This window comes from Macrobrachium rosenbergii, chromosome 51 (genome assembly GCF_040412425.1).
Source record: "Macrobrachium rosenbergii isolate ZJJX-2024 chromosome 51, ASM4041242v1, whole genome shotgun sequence".
Taxonomy (NCBI): domain Eukaryota; kingdom Metazoa; phylum Arthropoda; class Malacostraca; order Decapoda; family Palaemonidae; genus Macrobrachium; species Macrobrachium rosenbergii.
Genome location: NC_089791.1, coordinates 66,849,843 through 66,870,155, shown reverse-complemented (window position 1 = coordinate 66,870,155; position 20,313 = coordinate 66,849,843). Strand labels below are relative to the sequence as shown.

Genomic DNA, 20,313 nt, shown 5'->3' with positions numbered 1-20,313 from the left:
CTTCGACTACGAACTTTCTATTTAAGTGTACGTAACAAATAGTAAGTGCGTTTATTTCTAGTTAACTGTGGCTGTTATATTACAGGCATCCATCAGTATGTGTCATCAAAAGTAATCTAATCTATATCCAGGTGGAAGAGCATTTCCAAGTAATTTGGAGCCTTATCGCTGAACATGGGGGAATCTGACATCAAATCAATTGTCGTATTATTATACAAAGCAGGGCAACATTTTAGTATGTCATGAAACTATTGCCAAGTGCACAATGAACCCTTATAGCGAACTTTGTGTTATCTCTGCTTACTTTAATTTCATTAGTCGTCGTCATATTTCATGTAAAGGGTACAAGAGGTGTTTCCTATATTCGGAATATGATTAATTAAATCTCTGATTGTAAAAATACTGCAATCATATTGATTTACTTATTGATAATTATCCTGTCGCCATTTATCACACATTATTCTTCAAACGACAAACCTTTAACAGAAAATGTTCTAACAAGAAACTATAAGGGAGACTAAACACACAAACAGTAGCATGCACACACACACGCACACACACACCACAAAGGTACAATCCACTAACGAGAACATCTTTTTTTTTATGAGACAGTGACCAAATTATCTCGTCGAAGACTGAGGCTCATAGTCTAATTAGAAGCGCGTAGCATTGTTCGAAACTGATTTGTTCGTTATTCTGTTTTATTCTTAATCATGTCGTAGGAAGGTTCAAGATGGCTTCTGAGCGGTTTTTATTGAATAATATATCTTCCGTTTTTCTGTCTCCATAGACATCTTCATGGAGAATCTATGTATAGGCCTATTTATGTGGATGTTTCTCACCATAACGTCAAGGACAACTACATGGCGCAGTCATCTTGGTCATCATCAGCACCGTTTATTGCCATTTTAAAAACAACCTCATTGTCATTGGGAATACAGATCGTTAAAAGAGATGACATGTCTTACCTTGAAAATCTGCCATTGTGCATGAGTACAGTAACTTCAAATGAACGCAACTGACAATCAGAACTGACGGTGAAAGCGAGGCTGTTTTTGGAAAATGAAATTGAACAAACTCACTTTTAAAGATGCAAACATGTGCATGAAATCATAAGAGGAATGTCTCAAGTAATTAGATATCGACGATGTTGTTAAATAATGTATGACGAAGAGAACCTAACAATTTATTAAAAAACAAACATCACGCATTATTATGGAAGTGCAGACTTGTAGTAGCTTGGTAATAGAGGGAACGCTTAAGAAGTGCAAGGACAGCAGTTGAAAGTTTCTTTACTGGAGCCACAGAAAGACATTTCCAAACACCTCGTGTAAATATCGAAACATGAAGGACTGAAATTTGACATTTAAGAAGTTACTTACAAGCGGCAGGTGCCGTAAGAAAATCAATTATTGAGTAGAAGCCTGCCCTGAACTGGTGATCTATCAAGAGATCCGTAATAAAATGCAAGATGAGCGTGGAACAGTGTTACAGCAAAGAAGCAATGAGAACCAAGTACATGCGTGACAAATTCAAGGACATAGATATCAACATGTGCAACGAATAAACAAACAGGAATAAAGAAGGACATTGAATAAAAAAAAGACCTAACAGATACTTCATTTGTACCCAACGTTCTTCCTCCTAAGAGGAGGGTGAACTGTTACATTGTTTTCACTATCTGATTTTATCTATTTGTTAAAAATATGTAGAGCACATAAAGACAGATTAAAAGTAACCGCTTTATAGTGGCACTGCAGGTGATACATAGACTTTCTCATTACAAGGATCAAATAAATATGCAATGGAGAAGACCTCATGTAAAGGTACAGTATAATCACAAGTTACAGAAGGGCACCATTACAGGACGCAGAGTACAGTTGGGTATAATTCAAATGTCGCACTTCCTCTCTTGGTTTTATAAGTGAGCTTTATGTTTCCGGGAACTTTTAGCAAAATGATGACTTTTGGTTTGTTGAATATGAAAGAAAATAGTGTAGGCTTGGAATGTGGTGAAAAATTATTTTAAACTACTCCCCACCAAAAACACCTGCCATGTCCCTTCCTTTATTGAGTTTTTGTGATTTAGTTAAGAAACTTAAACATATTTTGTAGGTGCTTTTTGAGTAACTTTAGAATTTAAAACACATTATCTAATTGAATGTAGAATACTCCGTAAACCTGTAACATTCCCCTCCTAAAGATAAAAATTTAACGCAGACATTTGTTAACCAAGGTGAAAGGCAACCCTAATAACATGCTTCCCTTTTATTCTCTGTTTCCCAGTAGAAGTGGCAAGATTAGCTGTCAACGTTTAAATCATTTCAGTAAAGTAACTTGACTCTTTAAACCCCCGCTTTCAAAGAATTTAACAAAAAGCAATTAGTTGACCACAGTACATGTCTTTAGCTGAAAACTTCATATTCCGTAGACTCAACTTTTATAAGATTTCATAATCAGTAACCGACTTCGAAAAATTTTTTTCCTCCCGTATGTTTTTTCAAAGGATGTATATATTTTTGGGTAATGTACTACTAACTAGACCCACTATTAAAATGGTTAAGTTGATCTTGAACTCTTTTATTCAGTTCCCAAATAGCATATTTGCCCACAAAATGATGGTTCTCCAACAATCTTTATCCATAGGAGCTTTACTTGCATACCAGTTCGTTTATTTTAAGGCGTAATTCCTTTCTCATAATTTACAGTCTTGCATTTATTCCTCAATTCGAATGCAACATTTTGTCTTGGCTGCTAAGACAGTTTTAGTCTTCTGTAAAACAAAACTATTGTGACAGCTTTGTCTGTCCGTCCGCACTTTTTCTGTCTGCCCTCAGATCTTGAAAACTACTGAGGCCAGAGGGCCGCAAATTGCTATGTTGACCATCCACCCTCCAATCATCAAATAAATCAAATTGCAGCCCTCTAGCCTCAGTAGTTTTTATTTTATTTAAGGTTAAAATTAGCCATAATCGTTCATCTGGCACAGCTATAGGTGCCAACAACACAGGCCACCATCGGGTCGTGGTTGAAAGTTTCATGGGCCACGGCTTTAAGTTTCATGGGGTGTGGCTGTACAGAAAACTCAATTACACCGAAGAAACTTCGGCGCATTTTTTACTTGTTTTTATATTATTCTGTCTTATTTTTTTATGGTCTGAATTTTGCAACCTTTCTTCTAAGCCACAGTTTAGTTTCATCATACGCATGCCTGACAGCTGTTGTTTTGCCAAAAGTAGTCTCTGTTGGTAGGAAAGTTCAGAGGTCCTTATAAGGACTTTCACACTAAAACCAATTCATAAGGCCTTTCACACCTTACCAAACTCACAGCCCTTTGTTGGCCGAGTCGGTTGAGCTTCAGACTGTCACTCGATGGGCCGGAGTTCAATTCCCGCGGCCGGCTGATGAAGAGTTAGAGGAATTTATTTCTGGTGATAGAAATTCATTTTTCGCTATAATGTGGTTCGGATTCCACAATAAGCTGTAGGTCCCATTGCTAAGTAACCAAATGGTTCTTAGCCACGTAAAATAAGTCTAATCCTTCGGGCCACCCCTAGGAGAGCTGTTAATCAGCTCAGTGGTCTGGTAAAACTAAGGTATACTTAACCAAACTCACAAGGCCTTTCACTCCTTACCAAACTCATAAGGCCTTTCACACTAAAAAAAACTCTTAAGGCCTTTCACACTAAAACAAACTCATAAGGCCTTTCACACTAACACAAACTCATAAGGCCTTTCACAATAAAAAAAACTCTTAAGGCCTTTCACACTAAAACAAACTCATAAGGCCTTTCACACTAAAACAAACTCATAAGGCCTTTCACACTAAAACAAACTCATAAGGCCTTTCATGCAAAAACAAACTCATAAGGCCTTTCACAATAAAACAAACTCATAAGGCCTTTCACACCTTACCAAACTCATAAGGCCTTTCACACTAAAACAAACTCATAAGGCCTTCCACACCTTACCAAACTCGTAAGGCCTTTCACACTAAAACAAACTCATAAGGCCCTTCACACCTTGCCAAACTCATAAGGCCTTTCACACAAAAACAAACTCATAAGGCCTTTCACACTAAAACAAACTCATAAGGCCTTTCACACTAAAACAAACTCATAAGGCCCTTCACACTAAAACAAATTCACAAGGCCTTTCACACTAAAAACAAACTCATAAGGCCCTTCACACTAAAACAAACTCATAAGGCCTTTCACACTACAACAAACTCATAAGGCCCTTCACACTAAAACAAACTCACAAGGCCTTTCACACTAAAACAAACTCATAAGGCCCTTCACACTAAAACAAACTCACAAGGCCTTTCACACTAAAACAAACTCATAAGGCCCTTCACACTAAAACAAACTCATAAGGCCTTTCACACTAAAACAAACTCATAAGGCCCTTCACACTAAAACAAACTCACAAGGCCTTTCACACTAAAACAAACTCATAAGGCCCTTCACACCTTACCAAACTCATAAGGCCTTTCACACTAACACAAACTCATAAGGCCCTTCACAGGTTACCAAACTCATAAGGCCTTTCACATTAAATCAAACTCATAAGGCCTTTCACACCTTACCAAACTCATAAGGTCTTTCACACTAAATCAAACTCATAAGGCCTTTAACAGCTTACCAAACTCATAAGGCCTTTCACACTAAAACAAACTCATAAGGCCTTTAACAGCTTACCAAACTCATAAAGGCCTTTCACACTAAAACAAACTCATAAGGCCTTTCACACCTAAAACAAACTCATTAAGGCCTTTCACACTAAAACAAACTCATAAGGCCCTTCACATTACCAAACTCAAAGGTCTTTCACTAAAACAAACTCTAAGGCCCTTCACACTTTACCAAACTCATAAGGCCTTTCACACTAAAACAAACTCATAAGGCCTTTAACAGCTTACCAAACTCATAAGGCCTTTCACACTAAAACAAACTCATAAGGCCCTTCACACCTTACCAAACTCATAAGGCCTTTCACACTAAAACAAACTCATAAGGCCTTTCACACCTTACCTAACTCATAAGGCCTTTCACACCTTACCTAACTCATATGATCTTTCACATTAAATCAAATTCATAAGGTCTTTCACACTTTACCAAACTCATAAGGCCTTTCACACTAAAACAAACTCATAAGGACTTTCACACCTTACCAAACTCATAAGGCCTTTCACACCTTACCTAACTCATAAGGTCTTTCACATTAAATCAAATTCATAAGGTCTTTCACACTTTACCAAACTCATAAGGCCTTTCACACTTAAACAAACTCATAAGGCCTTTCACACTAAAACAAACTCATAAGGCCTTTCACACTAAAAACAAACTCATAAAGCCTTCATACTAAAACAAACTCATAAGGCCTTTCACACCTTACCAAACTCATAAGGCCTTTCACATTAAATCAAATTCATAAGGCCTTTCACACCTTACCAAACTCATAAGGTCTTTCACACTAAATCAAACTCATAAGGACTTTAACAGCTTACCAAACTCATAAGGCCTTTCACACTAAAACAAACTCATAAGGCCTTTAACAGCTTACCAAACGCATAAGGCCTTTCACACTAAAACAAACTCATAAGCTCTTTCAAACTAAAACAAACTCATAAGGCCCTTCACACCTTACCAAACTCATAAGGTCTTTCACACTAAAACAAACTCATAAGGCCCTTCACACTTTACCAAACTCATAAAGCCTTTCACACTAAAACAAACTCAAAAGGCCTTTAACGGCTTACCAAACTCATAAGGCCTTTCACACTAAAACAAACTCATAAGGCCTTTAACAGCTTACCAAACTCATAAGGCCTTTCACACTAAAACAAACTCATAAGGCCTTTCACACTAAAACAAACTCATAAGGCCCTTCACACCTTACCAAACTCATAAGGTCTTTCACACTAAAACAAACTCATAAGTCCCTTCACACCTTACCAAACTCATAAGGCCTTTCACACTAAAACCTAACTCATAAGGTCTTTCACATTAAATCAAATTCATAAGGTCTTTCACACTTTACCAAACTCATAAGGCCTTTCACACTAAAACAAACTCATAAGGCCCTTCACACCTTACCAAACTCATAAGGTCTTTCACACTAAAACAAACTCATAAGGCCCTTCACACCTTACCAAACTCATAAGGCCTTTCACACCTTACCAAACTCATAAGGTCTTTCACATTAAATCAAATTCATAAGGTCTTTCACACTTTACCAAACTCATAAGGTCTTTCACACTAAAACAAACTCATAGGGCCTTTCACACCTTACCAAACTCATAGGGCCTTTCACAACTTACCAAACTTATAAGGCCTTTCACACTAAAACAAACTCTCAAGGCCGAAGGCCCTTCATACCTTACCAAACTCATAAGGAATTTCACACTAAAACAAACTCATATGGCCTATCATCATCATCATTTCAGCCTTCAAAAGTCCTTTGTCGGATGTAGGCTTTCCCCAGGTTCCTCCACAGATTTCTGTCCTCCGCTGCTCTGTGCCACTGTCGTTTATGTTGGTCTAAGTCATCTCGCCAGCAGGTTTTTTGTTTTCCTCGGTTTCTTGTGTATCCTCGGGGCGTCCAGAAGGTTGTTTGTGACGTCCATCTGTTGTCTGTCATCCTGGCAATGTGCCCCGCCCAGTTCCACTTGAGGTTACTGATGGTTTCAAGGATATCCTTTACTTTAGTTTTTTGACGTATCCATTTAGCTGTTTTTCTATCCTTCCAAGTTAGATCTAGCAGAATTCTCTCATGTGCCCTCTGCATTGTTTGTAATTTAAAGGAAAGCTTTTTTGTTAAATTCCAAGTTTCGGCCCCATAGGTGACAGTGAGGAGGATAGACTAATCATAGACTTTCCTTTTTAAGACGATAGGAATCTTTTTATTTTTTAACACTGTACTGGTTCTTCCAAACTCCTGCCAACTGAGGGTTATTCTTCTTTTTATTTCGCTCTCTTTGGAAGCGTCATGTAGAGAGATTCGTTGTCCAAGGTAGATGTAGTGGTCCACTTCCTCAATTTGTTGATTTTCAGTTTCAAGTATGTCATCTGCATTTTCAGCGTAATTATTACTCATGACTTTGGTCTTACGGAAGTTCACGTGGAGGCCTACTGATTTGCTTGCTTCATTTAGCTCGGTGAGCATTTGTTGAAGCTCTTCTTTGGTGGGGGCAACGATAATGATGTCATCAGCAACTCTTAGGTGACTTGGGTATTCTCCATTTATTCTTATTCCTTTTTCTTGTCAATTGAGTTGTCGGAAAGCTCTCTCCAGGCAGGTAGTAAACAGTTTGGGTGAGCTTGTGTCACCTTGTCTGACTCCTCTCTTTAGTTGGAATGGTTCTGAGTCCTTTTGGAGGCGCATAAATGATGTTGCATGGTCATAGATGTGACGGAGGACATTGATGTAAGCTGAGTCAACTACCTGTTCTTCCATGACCTCCTCAGTTCCGACCGAGTCAAATGCTTTGGTGTAATCGACATGTGCTACTACTAGTGGGATTTTATATTCGTTTTTTTCTCAGTGATCTGGTTTACTGTTTGTAGATGGTCAATTGTGAAGTAGCCTCTTCTCAAAGCCTGCTTGTTCCCTTGGCTGATTTTCATCAAGCTTACCTGCAATTCGATCAGTGATAACTCTGGTGAAGATCTTATAAATAACATTAAGGAGGCTGATTGGTCGTTGGTTGTTCATTTCCCTAGGGTCGCCTTTTTTGTAGAGTAGAATGAGGATGGCTTTGTTCCACTCTTCTGGTGTTTTGTTCGTCTTCAAACATTCATTGTATAGTCGCGCCATTCTGACTCCGATTGGCTCATAAGCATCTGTTATTAGGTCCAACGTGGTGTTATCTGGTCCCGGTACTTTCCCCTATTTCATTTGCTTGATAACAAGTCGCACCTCGCATGCTGTGATCTCTGGAAAGTCATGTGATAGGTGTTGATTTTCTCTTTTGCGAACATGGTAACAGGATCTTTCTGAGGGGTAAAGTTTTTGGTAGTACTCTCTTGCTCGCTCAACTATTCCCTCACGGTTGGTTGTAAGGGATCCGTCTTCTTCTAGTACCCCAGTGAATTACAGCTTCCCTTGGCCTAGTTTTCTTTTTGCTGTATGAAACCCTCTGCCCTGTTTAATGACATCTTCAATTATTTCTGTTGTTCTATTGCGAAGGTTTTCTCGTTGCTTTTTCTGTATAGTTCTGTTTAGTTCTGCTCCTTCAATTTTCTCCCGCACTGTTGATGAGGGCTTGAGATTTCAACGTTTTTTCATGAGATTCTTTGTCTCCAGAGAATTTGCTCCTTAATGTTATTTATAAGATCTTCACCAGAGTTATCACTAATCGAATTGCAGGTAAGCTTGATGAAAATGAGCCAAGGGAACAAGCATGCTTTTAGAAGAGGCTACTCCACAATTGACCATCTACAAACAGTAAACCACATCAATGACAAAAAAACGAATATAAAATCCCACTAGTACTGCCTAAGCACATGTCGAGGGCTTTTTGTACTGGAACTTCTTTGCTACTTCTTTCAATGGGATAATGATGCTATTATTCAAGTTTTCAAGATAATTTTCACACTTTACCAAACTCATAGGGCCTTTCACACTAAAAAAACTCATAAGGCCTTTCATAACTTTACCAAACTCATAAAGCCTTTCACATTAAAACAAGCTCATAAGGACCTTCACATCTCACCAAACTAATAAGGCCTTTCACACTAAAACAAACTCATAAGGACTTTCAAAAGTTACGGAAACTCATAAGGCCTTTCACACTAAAACAAACTCATAAGGCCTTTCACACCTTAGCAAACTCATAATACTTTTCACACTAAAACAAACTCATAAGGCCTTTCACACCTTAGCAAACTCATAATACTTTTCACACTAAAACAAACTCATAAGGCCTTTCACACCTTACCAAACTCATAAGACCTTTCACACTAAAACAAACTCCTAAGGCCCTTCAACTCATAAGGCCCTTCACACCTCACCAAACTCATAAGGCCTTTCACACTAAGACAAACTCATAAGGCCCTTCACACTTCACCAAACTGATAAGGCCTTCCACGCTAAAAAAAAAAAAAAACTCATAAGGCCTTTCACACCTTACCAAACTCATAAGACCTTTCAAACTAAAACAAACTCGTAAGGTCTTTCGCACCTTACCAAACTCATTAGGCTCTTCACACCTTACCAAACTCATAAGGCCTTCCACACTAAAACTAATTCATAAGGCCTTTCACAGCTTACCAAACTCATAAGGACTTTCACACTAAATCAGATTCATAAGTCATTTCAAACCTTACAAAACTCATAAGGCCTTTCACACTAAACAAACTCATAAGGCCTGTCTCACCTTACCAAACTCGTAATGCCTTTATCACTAAAACAATCTCATAAGGCCTTTCACACCTTGCCAAACTCATAATGCACTTCACAACTTACCAAACTCATAAGGCCTTTCACACTAAAACAAAGTCATAAGACTTTTCTCACATTACCAAACTCGTAAGACCTTATACACTAAAAGAAAAACATAAGGCCTTTCACACCTTACAAAACTCATAAGTCCTTTCACTCGAAAAAACACTCACAAGGCCTTTCTCACCCTACCAAAGTCGTAATGCCTTCCACACTAAAACAAACTCATAAGGCATTTCACACCTTACCAACCTCAAAAGGACTTTCACACCTTAACTAACTCATAAGGCCTTTCACACTAACACAAACTCATAAGGACTTCCACACCTTAAAACACTGATAACGCCTTTCACACTAAAACGAATTCAGAAAAACTTTCACACCTTAAAACACTGATAAGGCCTTTCACACTAAAACGAAATCAGAAGAACTTTCACACCTTACCAAACTCATAAGGCATTTCACACTAAAACAAATTCATAAGGCCTGTCACACCTTACCAAACTCATAAGGCTTTTCACACTAAAACAAACTCATTTGGCCTTACACGCCATACCAAACACATAAGGCCTTTCACGGCTTACCAAATTCATAAGACCCTTCACACCTTACCAAACTCATAAGGCTTTTCACTAAAACAAACTCATTTGGCCTTACACGCCATACCAAACACATAAGGCCTTTCACGGCTTACCAAATTCATAAGACCCTTCACACCTTACCAAACTCATAAGGCTCTTCACACCTTACCAAACTCACAAGGCCCTTCACACCTTACAAAACTCATAAGGCCTTTCACACCTTATCAAACTCATAAGGCTCTTCACACCTTCACAAACTCAAAAGGTCCTTCACACCTTACCAAACTCATAAGGCCTTTCATACCTTACCAAACTCATAAGGCCCTTCACACCATACCAACTAAGCAAACTCATAAGGTTCTTCACACCTTACCAAACTCATGAGGCCTTTCACACCTTACCAAACTCAAATGGCCTTCCACACCTTACCAAACTCATAAGGCCTTTCACACCTTACCAAACTCATAAGGCACTTTACACCTTACCAGACTCATAAGGCCTTTCATACCTTACCAAACTCAAATGGCCTTCCACAACTTACCAAACTCATAAGGCACTTTACATCTTACCACACTCATAAGGACTTTCAAACCTTTCCAAACTCGTAAGGCCATTCACACTTTACCAGACTCATAAGGCCTTTCATACCTTACCAGACACATAATGCCTTTCACACCTTACCAGACTCATAATGCCTTTCAGACCTTACCAAACTCAAAAAGCCCTTCACACCTTACCAGACTCATAAGGCTCTTCACACCTTACCAGACTCATAAGGCCTTTCACGCCTTACCAGACTCATAAGGCCTTTCACACCTTACCAAACTCACAATGCCTTTCACACCTTACCAAACTCAAAAAGCCCTTCACATCTTACCAAACTCATAAGGCCTTTCACAACTTACCAGATTCATTAGGCCCTTCACACCATACCAACTAAGCAAACTCATAAGGTTCTTCACACCTTACCAAACTCATGAGGCCTTTCACACCTTACCAAACTCAAATGGCCTTCCACACCTTACCAAACTCATAAGGCCTTTCACACCTTACCAAACTCATAAGGCACTTTACACTTACCTGCCTCATAAGGCCTTTCACACCTTACCAAATTCAAATGGCCTTCCACACCTTAACAAACTCATAAGGCACTTTACATCTTACCACACTCATAAGGCCTTTCAAACCTTTCCAAACTCGTAAGGCCATTCACACTTTACCAGACTCATAAGGCCTTTCATACCTTACCAGACTCATAATGCCTTTCACACCTTACCAGACTCATAATGCCTTTCAGACCTTACCAAACTCAAAAAGCCCTTCACACCTTACCAGGCTCATAAGGCTCTTCACACCTTACCAGACTCATAAGGCCTTTCACACCTTACCAGACTCATAAGGTATTTCACACCTTACCAGACTCATAATGCCTTTCACACCTTACCAAACTCAAAAAGCCCTTCACACCTTACCAAACTCATAAGGCCTTTCACACCTTACCAGATTCATTAGGCCCTTCACACCATACCAACTAAGCAAACTCATAAGGTTCTTCACACCTTACCAAACTCATGAGACCTTTCACAACTTACCAAACTCAAATGGCCTTCCACACCTTACCAAACTCATAAGGCCTTTCACACCTTACCAAACACATAAGGCACTTTACACCTTACCAAACTCATAAGGCCTTTCACACCTTACCAAACTCAAATGGCCTTCCACACCTTACCAAACTCATAAGGCACTTTACATCTTACCACACTCATAAGGCCTTTCAAATCTTTCCAAACTCGTAAGGCCCTTCACACTTTACCAGACTCATAAGGCCTTTCATACCTTACCAGACTCATATTGCCTTTCAGACCTTACCAAACTCAAAAAGCCCTTCACACCTTACCAGACTCATAAGGCTCTTCACACCTTACCAGACTCATAAGGCCTTTCACACCTTACCAGACTCATAAGGGCTTTCACACCTTACCAGACTCATAATGCCTTTCACACCTTACCAAACTCAAAAAGCCCTTCACACATTACCAAACTCATAAGGCCTTTCACACCTTACCAGATTCATTAGGCCCTTCACACCATACCAACTAGGCAAACTCATAAGGTTCTTCACACCTTACCAAACTCATGAGGCCTTTCACAACTTACGAAACTCAAATGGCCTTCCACACCTTACCAAACTCAGAAGGCCTTTCACACCTTACCAAACTCATAAGGCACTTTACACCTTACCAGACTCATAAGGCCTTTCACACCTTACCAGATTCATTAGGCCCTTCACACCATACCAACTAAGCAAACTCATAAGGTTCTTCACACCTTACCAAACTCATGAAGCCTTTCACACCTTACCAAACTCAAATGGCCTCCCACACCTTACCAAACTCATAGGGCACTTTACACCTTACCAGACTCATAAGGCCTTTCACACCTTACCAAACTCAAATCGCCTTCCACACCTCACCAGACTCATAGGGCACTTTACATCTTACCAGACTCATAAGGCCTTTCAAACCTTTCCAAACTCATAAGGCCCTTTACACTTTACCAAACTCATAAGGCCGTTCACACCTTACCTGACTCATAATGCCTTTCACACCTTACCAGACTCATAAGGCCTTTCACACCTTACCAAATTCAAAAAACCCTTCACATCTTACCAAACTCATAAGGCCTTTCACACCTTACCAGACTCATAAGGCCTTTCACACCTTACCAGACTCATAAGGCCTTTCACACCTTACCAACTCAAAAAGCCGTTCACACCTTACCAGACTCATAAGGCCTTTCGCACCTTACCAGATTCATAAGGCCCTTCACACCTTACCAAACTCATAAGGCCTTCACACCTTACCAAACTCACAAGGCCCTTCGCACCTCACCAAACTCATAAGGCCTTTCACACCTTACCATACTCATAAGGCCCTTCACACGTTACTAAACTCATAAGGCCCTTCACCCCTTGCCAGACTCATAAGGCCTTTCACACCTTACTAGACACAATTCCTTTCGCACCTACCAAACTCATAAGGCCATTCACACCTTACCAGGCTCATAAGGCCCTTCACACCTTACCAAACTCATAAGGCCCTCCGGAGTTCGATTCCCGCCGCCGGCTGATGAAGAGTTAGAGGAATTTATTTCTGGTGATAGAAATTCATTTCTCGTTATAATGTGGTTCGGATTCCACAATAAGCTGTAGGTCCCGTTGCTAAGTAACCAATTGGTTCTTAGCCACGTAAAATAAGTTTAATCCTTCGGGCCAGCCCTAGGAGAGCTGTTAATCAGCTCAGTGGTCTGGTAAAACTAAGCTATACTTACTTTTTCACATCTTACCAAACTCATAAGGCCTTTCAAACATTACCAACCTCATAAGGCCTTTCAAACATTACCAACCTCATAAGGCCCTTCACACCTTACCAAACTCATAAAGTCTTTCACACTAAAACAAACTCATAAGGCTTTCACACATTACCAATCTCACAAGGCTTGTCACACCTTACCAAACTCATAAGGCCTTTCACACCTTACCAAACTCATAAGGTCTTTCACACATTACCAAACTCACAAGGCTCTTCACACCTTACCAGGCTCAAAAGGCCCTTCACACCTTACCAAACTCACAAGGCTCTTCACACCTTACCAAACTTATAAGGCCTTTCACACCTTACCAAACTCATAAGGGTCTTCACAGCTTGCCAAAATCATAAGACCTTTCACACTAAAACAAACTCATAAGACCCTTCACACTTCACCAAACTCATAAGACCCTTCACACTTCACCAAACTCATAAGACCCTTCACACCTTACGAAACTCTTAAGGGCCTTCAAACCTTACCAAACTCATAAGGCTTTTCACACGTTACCAAACTCAAAGACCCTTAACACTTCACCAAACTCATAGGACCCTTCACATCTTACGAAACTCTTAAGGCCCTTCACACCTTACCAAACTCTTAAGGCCCTTCATACCTTACCAAACTCATAAGTCCCTTCACACCTTACCAAACCCATAAGGCCCTTCACACCTTACCAAACTCATAAGACCCTTCACACCTCACTAAACTCATAAGGCCCTTCACACCTCACCAAACACATAAGGCCCCTCCCACCTTACCAAACTTACAAGGCCCCTCCCACCTTACCAAACTCATGAAGCCCTTCACACCTTACCAAACTCATAAAGCCCTTCACACTTTACCTAACTCATAAAGCCCTTCACACCTTCCCAAACTCTTAAGGCCCTTGACACCTTACCAAACTCATAAGGCCCTTCACACCTCACCAAACTTACAAGCCCTTTCACACCTCACCAAACTCATAAGGCCCTTCACACCTCACCAAACACATAAAGCCCTTTACACCTCACCAAACTCATAAAGCCCTTCACACCTCACCAAACTCATAAAGCCCTCCACACCTTACCAAACTCATAAAGCCCTTCACACCTCACCAAACTCATAAAGCCCTTCACACCTTACCAAACTCATTAGGTCCTTCACACCTTACCAAACTCATAAGGCTTTTCACACCTTAGCAAACTCATAAAGCCCTTCAAACCTTACCAAACTCATAGGGCCCTACCACCTTACCAAACTCATAAGGCCCCTCCCACCTTATCAAACTCATAAGGCCCTTCACACCTCACCAAACTCATAAGGCCTCTCACACATCATCAAACTCACTAGGCGCTTCACACCTTACCAAACCCATAAGGCCCTTCACACCTTACCAAACTCACCTTACTAGACTCATAAGGTTCTTCACACCTTACCAAACTCTTAAGGCCCTTCACACCTTACCAACACACCTTACTAGACTCATAAGGCCCTTCACACCTTACCAAACTCATAAGGCCCTTCACACCTTACCAAACTCATAAGGCCCTTCACACCTTACCAAACTCATAAGGCCCTTTACACCTTACCAACCTCCTAAGGCCCTTCACACCTTACCAAACTCATAAGGCCCTTCAAACCCTACCAAACTTTCGGGTCACTTTAGCCTAAGGACGGCTTAATCCAAACCAACCAACTAATCGAAAATAATATCGAGATTTATTCTTAGATTATTTCAACAATTATGGAGGGTCGATTATGCAACGTTACATGTCATTATTTTTCTTTCCGTCTTGCTTTATTGTTTATCATTATACTTGTTTTTTCGTATCCTTCGTTTGCCTACTATAACTGCACTAAATTATGTTCTCGTCTGTACCGTTTATTCTTTACAAAAATATACCTTAAATTTTTTCTTTGCTTACGCGTGAACTGGTGAATTTAAATGTTTATTCTTTTTTTGGATCATCTTGCAGAACGCTATCTTCAACACTCCTTTATATTTCTTCACAATTTCCCATCATTTCATGAAAATAAACTTCCGAATCCCTTCTGTCTAGGCTTTCCAAAAGGGATCAAGAATAGATTTTCATACACTCCACTCATCACAAACATAGCAAAATATGCCAAGAAAAAAATTAAATTATTGATGAAACTTTTCACCTCGTTTTTTGAGTTACACGGACCAGAATATCCCTCCCGTGTAATATTATTCTCTATTAGAAAAATCATACACGGATTGCAACAGTACTGCCTTCCTTTTGCTTGAGCCAGGCTCTATCATGGTCTCTGAAGGCTGTAACATGGCTTTCCTGCAGAATATAATTCGCCGGTGTTGACTGAGGGTGGGTCCTGAATGAAACACCCTTCGTTCTATCGGCTTCACAGGACACGTCAACTTCCTCTTCTCGCAGCTACTGTTCTCAGAATTATGTTCTGTCCTTCGTCTTCGGTGTTTCCACAGCTCGATATGATCTCATTTCGAAAAGTAAGTCCAAATTTAAGGGCATGGGACAAAATATGTCAGATCTCCCCTTGACAATTAGCGTGACCTCTTATTTATTCTCTTTTCCTCTAAATTGTTTTTTTTCCTGTGGAGTGAGTTCATTATTAAAATTACCATTATTATTATCATTCAAAATTTCAAACTCCTATCCTCCCTAACCCTCCCTTTCCATCAGGACGTTCGCAGTCCTAAATATTTCTGAATAAAACAGTAGTATTCTTCAAGCCTTCCATTATCCTTTTTTCTTAAGCTCAGCTATAAAGCTTACGCGGTAAAATCATTAATAAATTATGAGTTATGAATTTTTCATTACTGTCACTGTCAACGAAAATTTACAACTAGATTTTTGCTGTCATAAAACTTCCATCTAGACGTTTTAAATAGCCTCTGTACATTACGTTTCTCGAGCGCAATACCTGAACGAGTACAGGTCTGTTTTGATCTGCAATCGAACGTATGATCTACGTATGCTCAGGGAGTGACGTGGCGAAATGCGAAGCTTCGACTGTTTTTTTTTTTTTTTGTGATATTTTCTTCGTGTAATGTTGTAAAATTCTGTAACGTGCGCCGATGGCTGCACTGTTAATTTAGGGCATAAATAATTGATTTTGCAGTTGCAATATTCGAGTGTTCCAGAACAAAGTTCCGAGTGGGCTTTAAAAGATCAGGAAGCCCTTTGTTGGCCGACTCGGTTGAGCTTCAGACTGTCACTCGATGGGCCGGAGTTCAATTCCCGCGGCCGGCTGATGAAGAGTTAGAGGAATTTGTTTCCGGTGATAGAAATTCATTTCTCGCTATAATGTTGTTCGGATTCCACAATAAGCTGTAGGTCCCGTTGCTAAGTAAGCAATTGGTTCTTAGCCACGTAAAATAAGTCTAATCATTCGGGCCAGCCCTATGAGAGCTGTTAATCAGCTCAGTGGTCTGGTAAAACTAAGGTATACTTTTTTTTAAAAAAGATCAGGAGACGCCACATGCGCCCTCTTCTCTCCCGGAACGCATGCAACGCACATATACGGTAAGAGCTTCAGAGGAAGCTGGTTGTGATCGGTGGCTAAGTCCGGTCACTTCAGTGTAGGCCTATTAGTTAATATTGTCATCATTTATTTGTTGTATAGAGGCATTGGATATGTCTAAAACCCTGTGTGATCGTAGAAAGTTTTTCAGTGCCTATTGTGAAGTCAGTGCTTTTGATTGAAACAATTTTTTGTGAGTTTTAGCATGACCCAGTCACATCCAGAAATTTTCATGAGATTTTTCTGTGAATTTGTCTTTTCACGTAGATTGCGTGAAGTTGCGTGAGGCGCAACCCTGAGTAACTTTGTCATTTACCTATGTTTTTTCAGTGCACATGTTTCTTGGGACCACGAGATCCATCCTTTTGTTAGCATAGCTGTCGCCAGGTCGAATTAGTTTAATTCCATTGTTGTTATTTCTATATTTATGTAAATATGCACATCAGGGCAATTGTAAGTTCTTTTTTTATTATTATTAAAATGGCTAAAATTCTAACCTGTTTGTGTGCCATCCAACCACCTGTGATTCTGATTTGTAGTCGTGCCTAGGGACTGCGTATCTTAACCCACAACTTCGGGCCTCGACCTCTTAAATATACAGTCCACATAATCAGTATCGAGAAAAATTCTCGGCAGTCACGTGAAAGCTAGGCTTAGATAAAGCAACGCATGACTGTGCCTATTGTTTATCTGTTGTCGAGATTTCACCGGAAAAAAGTTAAATATACCTTAGTTTAACCACTGCCAGACCACTGAGCTGATTAACAGCTCTCCTAGGGCTGGCCCGAAGGATTAGATTTATTTTACGTGGCTAAAAACCAATTGGTTACCTAGCAACGGCAGGGGCGTCATTTAGATGGGGCTGGGGGTGGCAACTGGCTCCCCCCAGACTCAAGTTGCCACCCCCAAGCCTCAACTTGCCCCCCCTCACCCCACCAAGTCCCAAGAAGTAACAGTAGCTGGTTTTCCATTATTCCTACCGAAATTCAAATGTGTCATCACATTAAGTTATATCTGTCTATCTGTCTATCTATTTTATGTGCTTCAAAAACCACATAAAATAGCTCAAAAAAAAAAAAACAGGTGATTAGGCTCGCTTCGCTTGCCAAACCATCTTCCCCACCCCACCCCACGCCCATCAAAAATCTGAAATGACGCCCCTGAGCAACATGACCTATAGCTTACTGTGGAATCCGAACCACATTATAGCGAGAAATTAAATTCTGTCACCAGAAATAAATTCCTCTTATTCTTCATTGGCCGGTCGGAGATTCGAACTCGCGGCCAGCAGAGTGCTAGCTGAGAACGGAACCCACCCGTCCAATGAGGAACTGCTGTGGTATTGTGTGACGATAATTGAAGCCAAAGGGAAACTCAATCAGTTTTAATCATTCAGCACTGAGAGCTTAGCTTCGGATGTCCCGACTTCCCCTCTGTATCATTTACTAGAAGACAAAAAATGGTTGAAGGGTCTTTCACTCTCAAAGCACAACTTGTGGTATGTGTAGGATGACTTATAACCAATTCATTGGTATTGGAGTTTTACCCTGGAATTGATCATTATATTAGGTTAACAAAAATAAATGTGCTTACCTTTGCTTCTTGACTTTTGTTGTCTAAAGGCGTGTCTTACCAAAGAGATCCGCGCAATAAACTTTTAAGTAGGAAATCTTCGTAATATTCTACATAATAATTTAAGCCCAAGATGCGGCCAGTTAAAATACTCGAATTGCTATTTTTCGTGTTTTATTCAATGGCTTGTTTAATTCATTTAGCTCGATGTTTTATTCCATAGCACTGTACTCGAAATATTCGATTGACTATTTCAATATGGATTTCGATTGTTTTACAACGACTATCAAAAGTAACATCTGAACTACCACCCACCTCAATGAAAGACGTTTGAGAATAGCATGAAACCAGTCACTTTTGATCGAAATCCAAGCCGCCATACACTTCATCAGCCAACAATCACTTAGTCACTGGTCCCAGATAAACTGGTGACATTACATTCCCTATCAATTAACCGCTAACCGATTAGGAGAGATAAAAGCATTTTCCATGACATGCACGCCATTATCTACGTGAAGTTTAGCCAAACAGAAACGCCGTCCATTCGACTGCCCGTGACATGGGTGGTTCTTGGAATGTTTTTTCGTATATGGCCTTCTTTCCGCAAGCCTTCGGGAGGGGGAGCATTAACGCTACAATCAGCTTTCCCGCAGTCATGTTTTTCTTTACTTCACCCCCTGGTCAGGAGGTATCTAGTGTTCATTTCAGTATCATCTGCCGATTGGCTTACCGAACAGGAGTTGCAAAATCGAAGGTCATCAACACCGCTGGATACCATCGACTAACGGGTTGGAGATAAAAAACATCCGGGAGCTGGAGTTTCATTACTGGGAGATAGGAGATTTTTGAGGAGCTTCCCGTTCATTATTCCTATGAATGAACCTTATCTCGGTTTTCTAGCATTCATGAAATAACTAGGTATTAATCATGAAGCATATTCACGTACGCAAGAGATAAGGAAGTGACAGGCATCATTAAAGTTTGTTTCCCCTTAGCACTGGATCGCTTCGGAAAGGAACAAGACTTCGGGCACGGAGTCTTTCGTTCTCACAATTTCTGAACCATAACAGGCTTATTCCTCTCAGGGGTAGCGTCTACGACCACTTTACATAAATTAACCAGGTCTCTAAACTAACATATTCATTGGTCTATATTCTGCTTCTCAATATTCCACTTCTTGACTGTCATATATATATATATATATATATATATATATATATATATATATATATATATATATATATATATATATGTGTGTGTGTATATATATATATATATATATATATATATATATATATATATATATATATATATATATATATATATACATACATATACATATGTATGCATGCATGCATATGTTGTGTGTATTTTTGAGTCACAATGACCATCATGATATCCACAAACTTTTTGGAACGTTTATACTGCGGCCCTTCGGTTTGAGTAGGGAATAAATGAGGAGACTGCCCCCCTTTTGTGGAATTTACGCACATGAGGTACAGTGGGCAAACGCATTATGCTACGAGGACGGACATAGATTTTTATCAGCTCATTCATTCATATATTTGTCGAATGCAGAAACATTTTCCTAGATTTCCAATAGACCCATCTTCAGTTTCATTTCATAGCGTTTTATGGTTATTGCTTGGACATTATACTTTATATATATATATATATATATATATATATATATATATATATATATATATATATATATATATATATATATATATATATATAAAGGCAAAAGAATTGTTGAATTTCAACCAATCTTGAGAATGTACAGATTTTTACACAATTTATCGTAAATTTCCGAAGGTTTTCTTATATTAGAAAGTGATCA

The 20,313-nt window shown here is 39.6% G+C and overlaps 1 protein-coding gene across 4 annotated transcripts in view; it reads right to left on the bottom strand.

The window, feature by feature from the left end:
• Positions 1 to 20,313, bottom strand: part of LOC136833470 (solute carrier family 49 member 4 homolog) — an 88,924-nt gene that overhangs the window by 56,190 nt on the left and 12,421 nt on the right. Inside the window, exon 1 of one of the 4 annotated variants that reach the window (XM_067095666.1) lies at positions 18,786 to 18,899. The exons of 1 other annotated variant lie outside the window; for it this stretch is intronic. The gene's annotated coding sequence lies outside the window, so the exon portion shown is untranslated. 2 more of the 4 variants (XM_067095667.1, XM_067095669.1) reach the window with 2 other exon arrangements.